Source organism: Lissotriton helveticus, chromosome 9 (genome assembly GCF_964261635.1).
Source record: "Lissotriton helveticus chromosome 9, aLisHel1.1, whole genome shotgun sequence".
NCBI lineage: Eukaryota > Metazoa > Chordata > Amphibia > Caudata > Salamandridae > Lissotriton > Lissotriton helveticus.
The window spans coordinates 15,496,619-15,509,772 of record NC_136070.1 but is presented as its reverse complement, the minus strand read 5'-3'; positions in this window follow the sequence as shown (position 1 = coordinate 15,509,772).

Genomic DNA, 13,154 nt, shown 5'->3' with positions numbered 1-13,154 from the left:
CTCAATGGCTGTTCTAAAGATCGTCCTCAAACAGATACAGAATGAGCATGGGGCAAGTCGTGCCCTTGATTTGGGGATGCAACTTGTGGGAAATGTTCCTGTTGTCTCCAAAATGATTCTTTTGAATATTAAAGGTGAAGTAGCATCTTTGATCATTTGCCAGCGGCTTGCCGTGGTATTGGTTGCTGACAGTTAACGCAAGTTGCCTCTCATTATTATTAATGTGTGTTTAGGACACAATAGCTTGGGAACCAGGCCTGCAGTTCCACCTCTTGGCAAGAAACCATGGTATAAATCTAAACAACAAAAGAAACACTGATGCTCTCTACCCCTAGATTAAACTGAAAGATGATATACAATTTTTGTGATCTCACTAAAATTAGATCTCCTGGCAGGTATCAGATTCCTGATCCCTGTTCTACTCATTCCTTTCAGGATTCGTCTGACCAACAATTTGATAGAGGTGGGTGTTTTGATCAAAGACAAGGAGAGTACGTGCAAAGGGAAAATGGATACACAACACTCGTATGATGTGAACATAAAGAAAGAGGATAGACCTCCTCTTTAGAGAGTCTCTTTTTAGAAAAAGAAAGTTTCTGCTTTATCAGCTAAATATGCCACAGACAGTGGGAACCCTACTTCTGAACAGGAGTTGGGCAGTGACTCTCCTCGACAGTGCGACAGAGGTTTTTTGTGCCTTCTGTCCTCTGTTCCACTCATTTTTTGTGCCTTTCTGCCCTCTGTTCCACTTGTGTTCCCCTAGTTTTTGTGCCCTCTGTTCCACTCTTTTTTGTGCCTTCTGCCCTCTGTTCCACTCGTTTTCCCTTGTTTTTTGTGCCCTACTGCCCTCTGTTCCACTCGTTTTTTGTGCCCTTTTGCCCTCAGTTCTACTTGTTTTTGTGCCTTTCTGCCCTCTGTTACACTTTGTTTTCCCCTTGTTTTTTGTGCCCTTCTGCCCTCCGTTCCACTTGTTTTTTGTGCCTTCTGCCCATTGTTCCACTTGTTTTTCCCTTGTTTTTTTGTGCCCTTCTGCCCTCTGTTCCACTCGTTTTTTGTGCCCTTCTGCCCTCTGTTCTACTCATTTTTTGTGCCTTTCTGCCCTCTGTTCCACTCGTTTTTTTTGTGCCCTTCTGCCCTCTGTTCTACTTGTTTTTGTGCCTTTCTGCCATCTGTTCCACTCGTTTTCCCCTCGTTTTTTGTTCCCTTCTGCCCTCTGTTCCACTAGTTTTTTTGTGCCCTTCTGCCCTCTGTTCTACTTGTTTTTGTGCCTTTCTGCCATCTGTTCCACTCGTTTTCCCCTCGTTTTTTGTTCCCTTCTGCCCTCTGTTCCACTCGTTTTTTTGTGCCCTTCTGCCCTCTGTTCTACTTGTTTTTGTGCCTTTCTGCCATCTGTTCCACTCGTTTTCCCCTCGTTTTTTGTTCCCTTCTGCCCTCTGTTCCACTCGTTTTTTTGTGCCCTTCTGTCCTCTGTTCTACTCGTTTTTTGTGCCTTTCTGCCCTCTGTTCCACTCGTTTTCCCCTCGTTTTTTGTTCCCTTCTGCCCTCTGTTCCACTAGTTTTTTTGTGCCCTTCTGCCCTCTGTTCTACTTGTTTTTGTGCCTTTCTGCCATCTGTTCCACTCGTTTTCCCCTCGTTTTTTGTTCCCTTCTGCCCTCTGTTCCACTCGTTTTTTTGTGCCCCTCTGCCCTCTGTTCTACTTGTTTTTGTGCCTTTCTGCCATCTGTTCCACTCGTTTTCCCCTCGTTTTTTGTTCCCTTCTGCCCTCTGTTCCACTCGTTTTTTTGTGCCCTTCTGTCCTCTGTTCTACTCGTTTTTTGTGCCTTTCTGCCCTCTGTTCCACTCGTTTTCCCCTAGTTTTCTGTGCCCTTCTGCCTTCTGTGTCACAGCTCTTGTGTGCTGTGAGGACGCGGGGCAGACTGTGGCCTTTTGTTTAAGTATTGCTGTTAATCAGAGCCCGTGAAGGGGCTCTGATTAACAGCAATACTTAAACAAAAGGCCACAGTCTGCCCCGCGCTCCCACATAGCCACAAACTCCACCAGCCGCCCCGCCTCCTTACTTGCACTCCTCACAACCGCTCCTCCGCCGCCGCATTCGCACCCCTCACTTCTCCAAAGCGGCCGGCGGCGCGACTCTCGCTCGACGTCCTGACTGTGTGCGCGCTCCACCCGAGTTGGTGCGCGCTGACGTCAGGAGCGGTGTGCGCGCGCTCCCTAGTGGGAACGGTGATAAGGTTACCTGATAAGTTTGTTACTCCTAATTAAGCTAAGGCTCTTTTCCACTATAAGCATGTTTCTATTCTATCAGCAACTGGTGGGATCAGAAGCTAATTCTTTAGCTGTTTATGTCGGGTGTCAGCCAGGACCTTTTATTTTTGGTAAAAGAAAAATAGACATCCAATGGTGGCTTTCAGACAGCCCTGTGGCTCCTGTCTCTTCAATGTCATTCATATTTTTGGTTTCTCCCACCAAGGTTTACAACATGACCCGTGGGTGAGAGAGGGCATCCTGCCAAGTGCAATCTTCTCACCCACAGAGGAGAAAGAACTCCCTTTTCCTGTTTTTAAGAACTTACATATTTTTAAATTTTATTTTTAACTTTATGTGGACCTGGCAGTTTCCCAGACACAGCTACCAGGCCCTCCCCACCGCTTGCAGTGGCTTGCATCTCATGAGCACTACTTGCTGAAGCCCTACTTCAAAATGGGGTTATACAATTTCCAAAATGGCAACACTTGTTTTTGCAGCTGTATGCAAGGGCGACGACCTTTGAATGAACTTTCATTCCATTCCACAATAGCCACCATAGCTTACACATGGATGTGCAGTCATCTTTGAATGTTTTGTTAAACTTTATTCACAAAAACATTCAAAGATTGCAGCCTGTGCTTGCACATGGATGTGTATGCACAGGTGGCCATCTTTGAAAGTTTTTGTAACTCATTATTACAAACCATTATAAGATACAGCTTGTAGGTAAGTATATGTACAACCTACATCTTTTGAATGAGGTGAGGATTAGGACATCAAAATGGATACCACACACTACTATGACTTGTGTTCACTCATGCACACAGCACATATACCAAGCAGGCCGCATCTTCTAACACGTACATCATACACTTGGAATATTAGCGCTAGGATCTGGGTTAGTGCGTAGGAATGAAGCTTTGCATGAGCAGCCCAGTAGGCCTCCACTTCAGTAATGGATAAAAAGGTCTGTCACAACTATGGATTCGCAAAACACTGCACTCTGCCACCACTGCTCTATGTACTTCACCCATGACAGGGACAGAAGTCCACTGTCAGTATTAAGAGTGCAAACTTGGTTCACTCTTCCATATCCAGGACAGATCTTTTCTCATGTTTATGTTTATGTGTTTATTTTTGTATAGCGCATATGTCACCGTTCGGTCTCAGAGCGCTCATGTAAAGGAACAGGTGTAGGCATCTGCGCACATACCAGAATAGTGCAAGACCAGGGCCACAATCAAACACCAGTGTCTCTCAGGTGTCAGTTAGCCTGAACTAGGGTGGTCTTCAGTTGCAAGCAAGCTTAGACAAGCCTGCCCACTAGATATAAACAAAGTTTGACTCAGGTATAATGTAGCTTGGACGAACGCTTCCTATTGGTATAAGCTAAATTGGGGTAAGGCTTCCTACAGGTATAGAGAAGCTTGGTCTAAACTGTCCTCCAGTTATAAGCAAGATTGGATTTAGGCTTTCTTGAGGTATAAGCTATCTTGGACTAAGGTGTCCTTGTATAAACTATCTTGGACTAAGGTGTCCTCGAATAAGCTATCTTAGACTAAGGTGTCCTTGTATTAGCTATCTCGGACTCAGATGCCCTTCGGATATGAGCAACCATGAACTATGGGGTCATTGTATAAACGAGCATGGATTAAGGCTTCCTTCAGGTATAAGCTATCTTCACCTGAGTGTTCCATCAGATAAAAAATAACTTTGACTGAGGCTTCCTTCAACTGTTATCTAGTGAGGACTGATGCTTAGTTAAGCTATAAACTAGCCTAAACAATGACTTTCATTGTGTATAAACTAGTTTGGACTAAGGTTTCCTTGATGTACAAGCAGGTTTGGGCTATGGTTCCCTTCAGATACAAACTAGCTTTGATTATTGCTTACTTCGGGCATAAACTAGCTTGGACTAAGGTTTCCTACATGTATAGGCACTAACCATCGGCAGAGTTTGCGGATATGCACTACTCGGAACTTCACTAAGTGCAAAAAAGCTCCAACAGAAAAATGCTGTTCGCTGTGATTGCACAGTGCTGGATGCTTCTCCGCACTGTGCAATCATTGGGAATGTCACCTTGCACAGCGCAAGCAGTCACAGCTTTCGTTTTTTGCTGCTTGAGTAGATTTTTACTCAAGCTGCAGCTTTCTCAACACGAACGGGCAGTTTCTCAATGTGAGCAGTCGAGAGCATTTGCGACCACTGGCAATGAGAAACTTGAACACCACCCCCCCCCCCCTGCCCACGGCATTGAGAAATCTCACTGAGTGGTTGATTTTCCATGCTTGCGTTCGCCAACTTGATGTTGACGATCGCAAATGAGGAAAAATCTCACCAGGAGAATGATTTTCCTCGCTCACGCTCCCAAACTTGACGTTAACAGACACGAGCGAGGAAAATAACTCCAGACCGAGTTTTTCAGACCTCCGCGAGCTCCGCATAACGCGGAGTGCGAAAAACTCCGCAAACTTCATGAACGGAGTGGAGTTCACCGCCAGGGTTAATAAGTAAGCCTGGGCTAAGGTTTTCTTTGGGTCTAAACTAGTTTAGACTAAGGGTTCCTAATGTACAAGCAAGCTTTGACTAATGCTTCCTTTGGGTATAAACTAGTTTGGACTAAGGTTTCCTTGATGTACAAGCTGGCTTGGGCTAAGGCTTCCTTGGCGTATAAACTAGCTTTGACTAATGCTTCCTTAGGGTATAAACTAGCTGCGACTACTTCTTCCTTCAGGCATAAACTAGCTTGGACTAAGGTTTCCTACATGTATAAGTAATCTTGAATTAAGGCTTCTTTGGGTCTAAACTAGTTTAGACTAAGGTTTCCTTGATGTACAAGCTAGCTTGGGCTATGGCTTCCTTAGGGTATAAACTAGCTTTAACTACTTCTTCCTTCGGGGGTTTCCTACATGTATAAGCAATCTGAGACTAAGGCTTTCTGTCAAAGTCAGATAGTACTCTTACTGAGGAGTACTTGACAGAAGTTTTCACGGAGACGCTATAAACCAACTTCCCATAAACCCTACCTTTTAGCCTGTGTATTCTTATTAATTCGGAGGCTTCGGGATAAGGCGTAGGGAGGAGGACCGGATCGGGACGGGACGTTGTCTTCTTCCTGCCTGTTGTTGACCTGCGAGGCAACAGCAGTAGACTTTAGGATCTAATCTTACGTGGTTTAGAATAGTCAGTCACTTTTGTTTTTCATGCCCTACTATACACTAGTATATTACCTACCTGCGATAACCAGCAGTCTTGCGTTGCGTCCGTGTACTCTGTGACGGAGATTTGGTGATTGATGAGTGAAGTTGTCATCTGTTAAATGCGTGATGTTGTCACCTTGTAAATGCGCCTCAGTCAAGAATCTTGTCATAGGTTGTTCCTTGAGGCTATAACAAAAAATAATGTATTAGTTACTGACTTTCTTTATTTGCTTATTGCCTTTAAAATTAGAATCCTAACTAATGAACTTACCGCACAGTTTGTTCCAATCTAGTAGATAGCCGCCACGTGATGCTTTAAAGAAATTACAATAACGTTGACATAATCAAAAGATTAAAGTTAACTAATGTGTTAAATTCTTTAGGCTTACTTGAAGAAAATGTTCCAAAAATTTGTCTTTAAGGGGCATATTATCAAGGACCGGTGTTAAAATTATCGCCGTATAAAACGGCTTGATAATACACCCTTGTTAATTCCCATTGAAGACCATGTTAACACCAGAACATGGGCTTCTATGGGAATTAACAAGGGCGTATTATCAAGCGGAATTTTAACACCGGTCCTTGATAATATGCCCCCAAATTCCTTATTTTAGCTGTCTTGTGATGGGCGCCATATAAAATAAAGAAATTGTTTCTTAGCTTTCCTGTTACCTTTTTGTCTTTCCCAAGGTCGGAGATCGGGGAATTCAGAAGATAAATCTCCTAAAGTCGTTTCCTGAACAAGAAGGCGAAGACGAGATGAACCGGCGAGGAACATGTAAGGCGAAGTCTTCTTTCTGCTCCGGTGGAAGGCTAAGCAATTTCTGGAAGACGGGTGTGGCTATTTATAGTCCGGCCACACCCGTTCTCTAGTGCGTAAGTTGCACATCTTCTGTGTGCAGTGTCTTTGTTTCCAGGCTGCGGAGCTGTTTGGAACGTTTAGACAAATCGCGAGTGTCCTTTCCTGAATGCGCACCTTAACCCCTTGGGTGCTCATGACGAGGTCAGCTCGTCATGAGCTACGGCGCTCCGGTGCTCATGATGAGCTGAGCTCGTCATGACCGTGCCCGTTCCGTGGAACGCTCGCACGCTGGGCTGATTCCCCTGCTGTGCTGAACGTTCCATGGGAACGGGTGTGACCATGACGAGCTCAGCTCGTCATGAGCACCGGAGCGCCATAGCTCATGACGAGCTGACCTCGTCATGAGCACCGGGGCGCTGTACGCGCCCCCCGATACCCAGCACAGTGGGGGAAACAGCCCCGCACGGAAGGGGTTAAAACCCAGCAATTTAGTTTAACTACCACAATTTACAAGGTTCATTGAATGTTTTCAGGTTCAATCATTTGACAAACCGCATTGTTTCGATAACTTCTCGTATTCCTGCACACATAAGTAATCGAACGAACAATAGCACACAATATGCTTTACATAAAATGATAACACAGCGTGTTTTACATAAAATAATAACAGTGCATTATAAACATAAATGCCATTTCCCACTTAAGGACTGCAAGTTTCATGGGACAGGGCTGGGTTTTATTTGGGGCAATGAAATCACCACCGTTCTTCTACTGCTTATTAAAAGCAGATAAGGATGTTGTGTCGGCATCATGACACTTTCTTTGGGTCTAAACTAGTTTAGACTAAGCATTCCTTGATGTACAAGCTAGCTTGGGCTCAGGCTTCCTTGGGATATAAACTAGCTCGGCCTTCGACTGTCTTCATCACTTGAATGTATGTAATTAGGAATTTTGGGGCATATTATCAAGGGATTTTGCTTTAAAATCCAAGAAAGCGGAGATAAAATTATCTCCCTATCAGCAACAGGGTGCTAACACGCAAATTCACATGTTAGCACCCTTTTTCTCTACGCTTCCCCTTGCATCTCTAATGAGATGCAAAGGGGGCGTTCCAGAAAAAAATAGTGGGAGAAATGTTGTTAAGCGACATTTCTCCTATTATCAAGGATTTCTCTTACCCTGTTAGTGATAAAAAAAAAAGCAGCGCTAACCGCGGTTAGCGCTGCTTTTTTTACACCTGGTATTTTCCTGACTTAGCCATGATATCCTATGGAAGGTGGATATCATGGCTAAGTTTGTGAGCCCATATCATCAAGCTAACGCCAAACTTCAAGAGATTATCGGTGGTTTTCCAGCGATAATCTCTCATTTGGCAGTTAGCGCGAGGATTTTTATCACTTCTGAGATAAACGTTGCTAATAGCAAGTTATCTCTGCGGTAATTTCTGGCGATGCTTAGCGTTAAAAAAATTCATTGCTAAGCCTCGTTAGCGATAAATATCGCTAATCGTTGGTAATATGCCCCTTTGTTTTTTATTACCATTACTTTTTGGTCCCTTTTCTTTGTTTAATTTGTTCAAGGCATTAGAATGCCGGGTTTCCAGCTTAACAACTATTTGTGAAAAGTGTATTTTCTAATGAAATCTACATGAAATGAAGCGATTATTCTGTTTGCGGTGCCATGCTTGCATTTGTGTTTTCATGCTGCACTTTGTTTCTCAGACTACTGATATGTGATGTTCTTTGATGCATTTATGTATAAAAAAAATAACTCTTAAATAAATAGGCATGGTATAGTATTTTGCCAACAGTGGGCAAAGCACTACGCTACGCTCGCCTAGTTTGCGAAGTTTCCGCTACTTTGCACTACGCAAACTGCATGTAGCACAGTGCAAACACGCGTAGCGTAGTGCAGCGGTCATTTTTTGCTTGCTCGCGGTCCTCAACGTCAAGTTGGCGACCGCAAGCAAGCAAAATGACATCCCGGCGAGACTTTTTCCTCGTTCGCAATCAGCAACATCAAGTTGCCGATCGCGAGAGTGGAAAATAAACCTCCCGACGAGATTCTCAACGCGTGTAGGTCAGGTTTCTCATTGTGAGTGGTCTCGTATGCTCGTGACCGCTCGCGATGAGCAACTACCAGTCCGCGTTGAAAAAGCTGCCACTCGAGTAAAAATCTACTCGAGCGGCAGAAAACTACAGCTCGCACTGTACAAGATGCCGTTTTCAATGATTGCACAGTGCCGGATGCTTGTCCACACTGTGCAATCATTGAAAACGGCATCTTGCACAGTGCGAACAGGGTACTACGCAGTTCACGTAGTGCTACGCGTAGCGCGAAGTGCACTTCACGTAGCGCTACTTCGCAAACTACGCCCAGGGTTAAAAGTAATCGACTGCATGGCCCAGGGTGGTTCTCTGCCTGATATTAAGCGAATAGCTTTAACGCGCTCCCTCCACCAGTGAGTTCTTATCTTCAATCTTTCTTCTCGCTCTCCCCTTGTCCTCTCTCTTTCCTTTCTCCTCCATCCAAGCTCATGAGTAAAACATGTGCTAGCAGGTCTCAATATTGAATTTAGTTACCTACAATAACATTGCAGTGTACAAGTGGATGGAATGACTCTGGCAGTGGGAGGCCTAGGGTTTGACTGCACTGAGGGGCGCCACTTCAGAAGGCCCCCCCCCTGCGCCTGCCAGGCCCACCTCTGGGAGCTGCACAGTCTGGCAGCTCCCAGTGCATTGTGTTTGAAGCCTGCTAAATAGGCCATTCTGTATGGATAGTATGAAAGCTAAGTGACAATTTCTTTTCATCATATTGTGATTGGCAGCGCCTTAGAGATTCTGTACGCGGGAAGCTACCTGGAAGCAGAAATGATGCTCCGCTTCTTAGCGCCACTTCTCAGCACACTCATCCTTGTGGCCCATGGGATAGCTCAGCCTGTGGCTCTAGGACAAGGTATTTTTGTGCTGATTTTGGCCCCTAGAAAACCTGTGTGTGGCCCAACCTCTTTCCGTGACCCTTCAGATGGGGGAACATCCTTTACAACGAAACTTTAACAACGCGGTAGCATTACAACGCAGGTTTTACAACGAAAGTCGTTACAACGACTTTCGCTGGAGGGCGCTGTAGGATAGGGAATAGTTTAATTTACTATCCAACACCTTCCCTACTATCCATGGGGACTGGAGTTGGAATAGTAAATTAAACTATTCACTATTCACTATCCAGCGCCCCCCAATGCAAGTCGTTGTAACGACTTGCGTTGTAAAACCTGCGTTGTAACGGTACGCGTGGTAATACCACGCGTCGTACCGTCATACATCCTTCAGATGTGCTCTCTCTGTGGCCAATCAGAAATGCTAATGGGACCCCACCGAACATCTGTTTGTGTTCCTCAGACTGGAGAGAGAAGTGTATATGTGCTCTTTGCTGCACCTCCTCGGACACTGATGTGGTGAGTGGATGCAGGCTTAAGAAGAGTGCATCCGCAATGCCCCTATATATAGCAACCCTGACAGTATAGAGGGAGTCGATATTGAGGGTTCAATCCTGAGCAGGTGAGTATTTTGACACCCTAGTATTCTGAAATGGAGCATCAGCCAGGGCCTGTCTGGCTCTGTGCCAGCTGTGAGTTGGTGGCCCATGGAGAGGGGTGTCTGAAGCCTGCCAGAGACACAATGTGCTTTGAGGAGGGGTCAGTGAGACCATGGCTGAGTCTGGAGGTTCCAAAGAGAGTCACCTCCATACCTGGCCACCATACCTGGCCAGGGGCAGTGCACTCTGCATGGTGTTTCCCTGCGGAAGGGTCTCCCCAGGATGGGGCACGACTGGACTCACGGTGATGCTGCGTGTTGGACAAGTGACCACTAGGCCTACCTGGAGCCGTTTGCTGGTGGATGAATCTCTGGAGAGGCCTAATCCCCTTGGCCATTCCGAATTGATGGTATGGCACTGACCCTCAACCTGGAAGGCGACGTGGCACGAGGACCACTTGGAAATAAATGTAAGTGGGCCAAATGGGCAGGTGACCCTTGCAATCATCAGCCCTGTGTGAGGGCAGATCCATGAGGCAGTGTGTGGTGTTCTGTATCTGTGATGTGATATAAAGATCTGGGGGCATATTATCAACACAGTATGATAATTATTGTAAATCGGGCATAGCGCGTATTTTCTTTTCGCCGTCTATCGCTGAATTATATCATTGCGTTAGCGGCGTATTAGCTACACTTTGCTCAGAGGCGATGTAAATCCAGCGATAGCGGTGAAAACCAGCAATAGCGTGAGAAATCCAGCGATAATTTTACTGCGCTAAAGAAAAGCTTGCTAATAGGCAAGTGTGGACTTAACCTAACAAACCACCTCTCATTGACAAGATAGTTAAGTCCATTTTTTATCGGGTGTTAAATTCCATCGATAACCACGGTTAGCGTGACTTTTTTTTATCGCTTCGCGGGTTCGGGACTGCATTGATAATAGAAGGAAGTTGTGTTTGCGACTGTTTCCATGTAGTTTTAGTGAGTAACGCCTACTTTGCATGTCATTAGCGATAAATATCTCTGACATACAAAGCGGCATAAAAACGGCTGCTATCTCAAGAAAACAAGCGCTAAAGCATGTTAGCAAGTCCTTGTAAATAGTGCGATAAAAAAAATGCTGCTTTATTGCAGAAAAGCGCAGCTAAACTGGCGAACATTTGCTTGATAATATGCTCCCTGGACTTCACACAGGGCATTAACTTTTGTCAAGGGTGGACCCTGTCCCCATTCCTGTCAGCCTGCCAAGCAACAGCCTAGATGCCCTAGTGCTCGGCGCTAGAGGTAGAGGTAGAGCGTTCTCAATGTCAGTCTGATTAATAGAGAGCAGAAGGTAACATTTCCCTCGTTGTGATACACAGAACAGCGGAGCATTTCCTGCAACTTTCAACCACTTACTCTTAGGTGCTGGGTGAGCCCAGGGGGTGGCTTGCCACAGGAACTAGGGGGAGTGGTAGGCAGAGTGCCTGGTGAGACAAATAACACCAGGGCGTTCCGCTGACATCATGACCATACTATACTGTATCCTTTGGAATGTGAAGCCACCAACGCTGTCCAAGAGGTTCGCTGTGTTTCCCAGGTGTGTGATTCAACCATTGTCCAGAAGATCTGGGCCTGTCCAATCTCCCTCTTTTGAATCCTTTGATTGCCAGTCTGCAACTGCAGCTGGAACTAGATGGAGTCTCTTGCAGACTGTTACCGGTTCATGGCAGGTATGTGGGCTCCACTGCTTTGAAATGCAGGAGATGCCAAGCACAGCCTATTGTTGGAAGCTTTGTAACTAAACATTGAAAGGAGTCCAAGAAGTGACCGAACAAGTTGAAGCACAGTAACAACAGTCCATCCTAACTCCCCCAAGTCTCTGCCCTACAGAGTCACGGATAGTCATGCCCTGTGCCCATGCCACATGTGGAGAAACAATCCTTATTTATAGAGACCCCCACTGTAGACCCCTGCCAGAGGGACCCTGACAGAACTGCCCGTCCTTGGTCGTGCCATCATGGCAACACCTGCTCAGCCTGAACTCTCCAGGACCTTGAGTGAATAAATGTGACATTAGCAGGAGAGGAACCATTTGTCTGGGGTCTGAGATGATTCTCAACATCTCTTGTGCCTCAAGCAAGACTTTGTGTACACGGCAGCTAGAATTCACACAGAGACAAGCCGCATGGCATGACGCTGCCCTACTATGGGTATTGCTAAATGATGCAAGGATTCCATTTCCTCACCATGGGCCACTTAAGTACCGTCCATCACAGTAATCCTGTTCTTTGAAAAGGACACCACAATCCCCAATGCCCTTTTACCTTTAAACTATAAAATAAGTAGGCCTGTGCAGAATTTGTGGAGTTTCACTCCACGGAAAACCGCAGAGTTGCTAAAATACTCTGCCAAATCCGCAGAGTTCCATAATCGGGCGGAGTTTTGCTCGGCCACCCCTAATGAAGTTCCCATGAGTGCTGAGGATCGTTGGGGGCCAAGAACTCCTATTGTTGCCACATGTAAGTCCCCCACAGTTGGATTGCTGAGATGTTGTTGGAGGCTCCACCCCCTTTTTCAAACTCTCCTCAAAGGGGCCCCCTGGCGCGCTACAGATTGAGGGCTGAAGTCCCATTGGCTGCTGAGGGTCATTGGGGGTCAAGAACCCCTATTGTTGTAACAAGTAAGTCCCCAACAACAGGGTTGCTGAGACATTATCGGAGGCCCGCACAGTTTCTCAACCACTCTGCAAAGGCACCTCCTGGTGCACTACAGGTTGCAGCTACGGTCGTTGGCGCTTGATCGCGCCGGCCTGCGGCAGAAAAATATTTTGCTTTGTTGTGGCGTGCAGAGTTTATCAGTAACTCCTCATTCTCCGTGGAACGCAGAGTTTCCGGCTTCCACAAACTACGCAAGCGGAGCACACTTTTAGGCCCAGGCCTAAATATAAGCAGCCGCATAGCTAAGTTAGATCCAGGGGGGCTGAATCTCCATATTCCCTACTCAAAAAGCAGTGAGCTACAGAGTGCACGTTTTAGGTGACCAAGCCTTAATGTTTGACGGAGCCATCCATTAAACATTTACTACATTGACAGAAACAGCCACGACAGCAGTTCCTGCCGATCAAGAGAGATGTCTGCCAGGCACGGGAAAATCTCTACATTTGGCCTGCAAAGTAAAAGCTGTTAAGTCCTCCACCGCCCTGTCTCAACTTTCCCCTGTCTGCGAAATCCTAACTCATGCCTCTGTATAAAGTGGCAAAGAAGGTGTAAAAACAGTGGCTTGGAATGCTACCGTCAGGGATCGCCTGTGGTTAGACTTTTTGCGAGCATCGTCCCATCACCGGTTGGGTGTTTGATGACGAGAAGGTTTGCTAGGAAACCTGAGGCTGG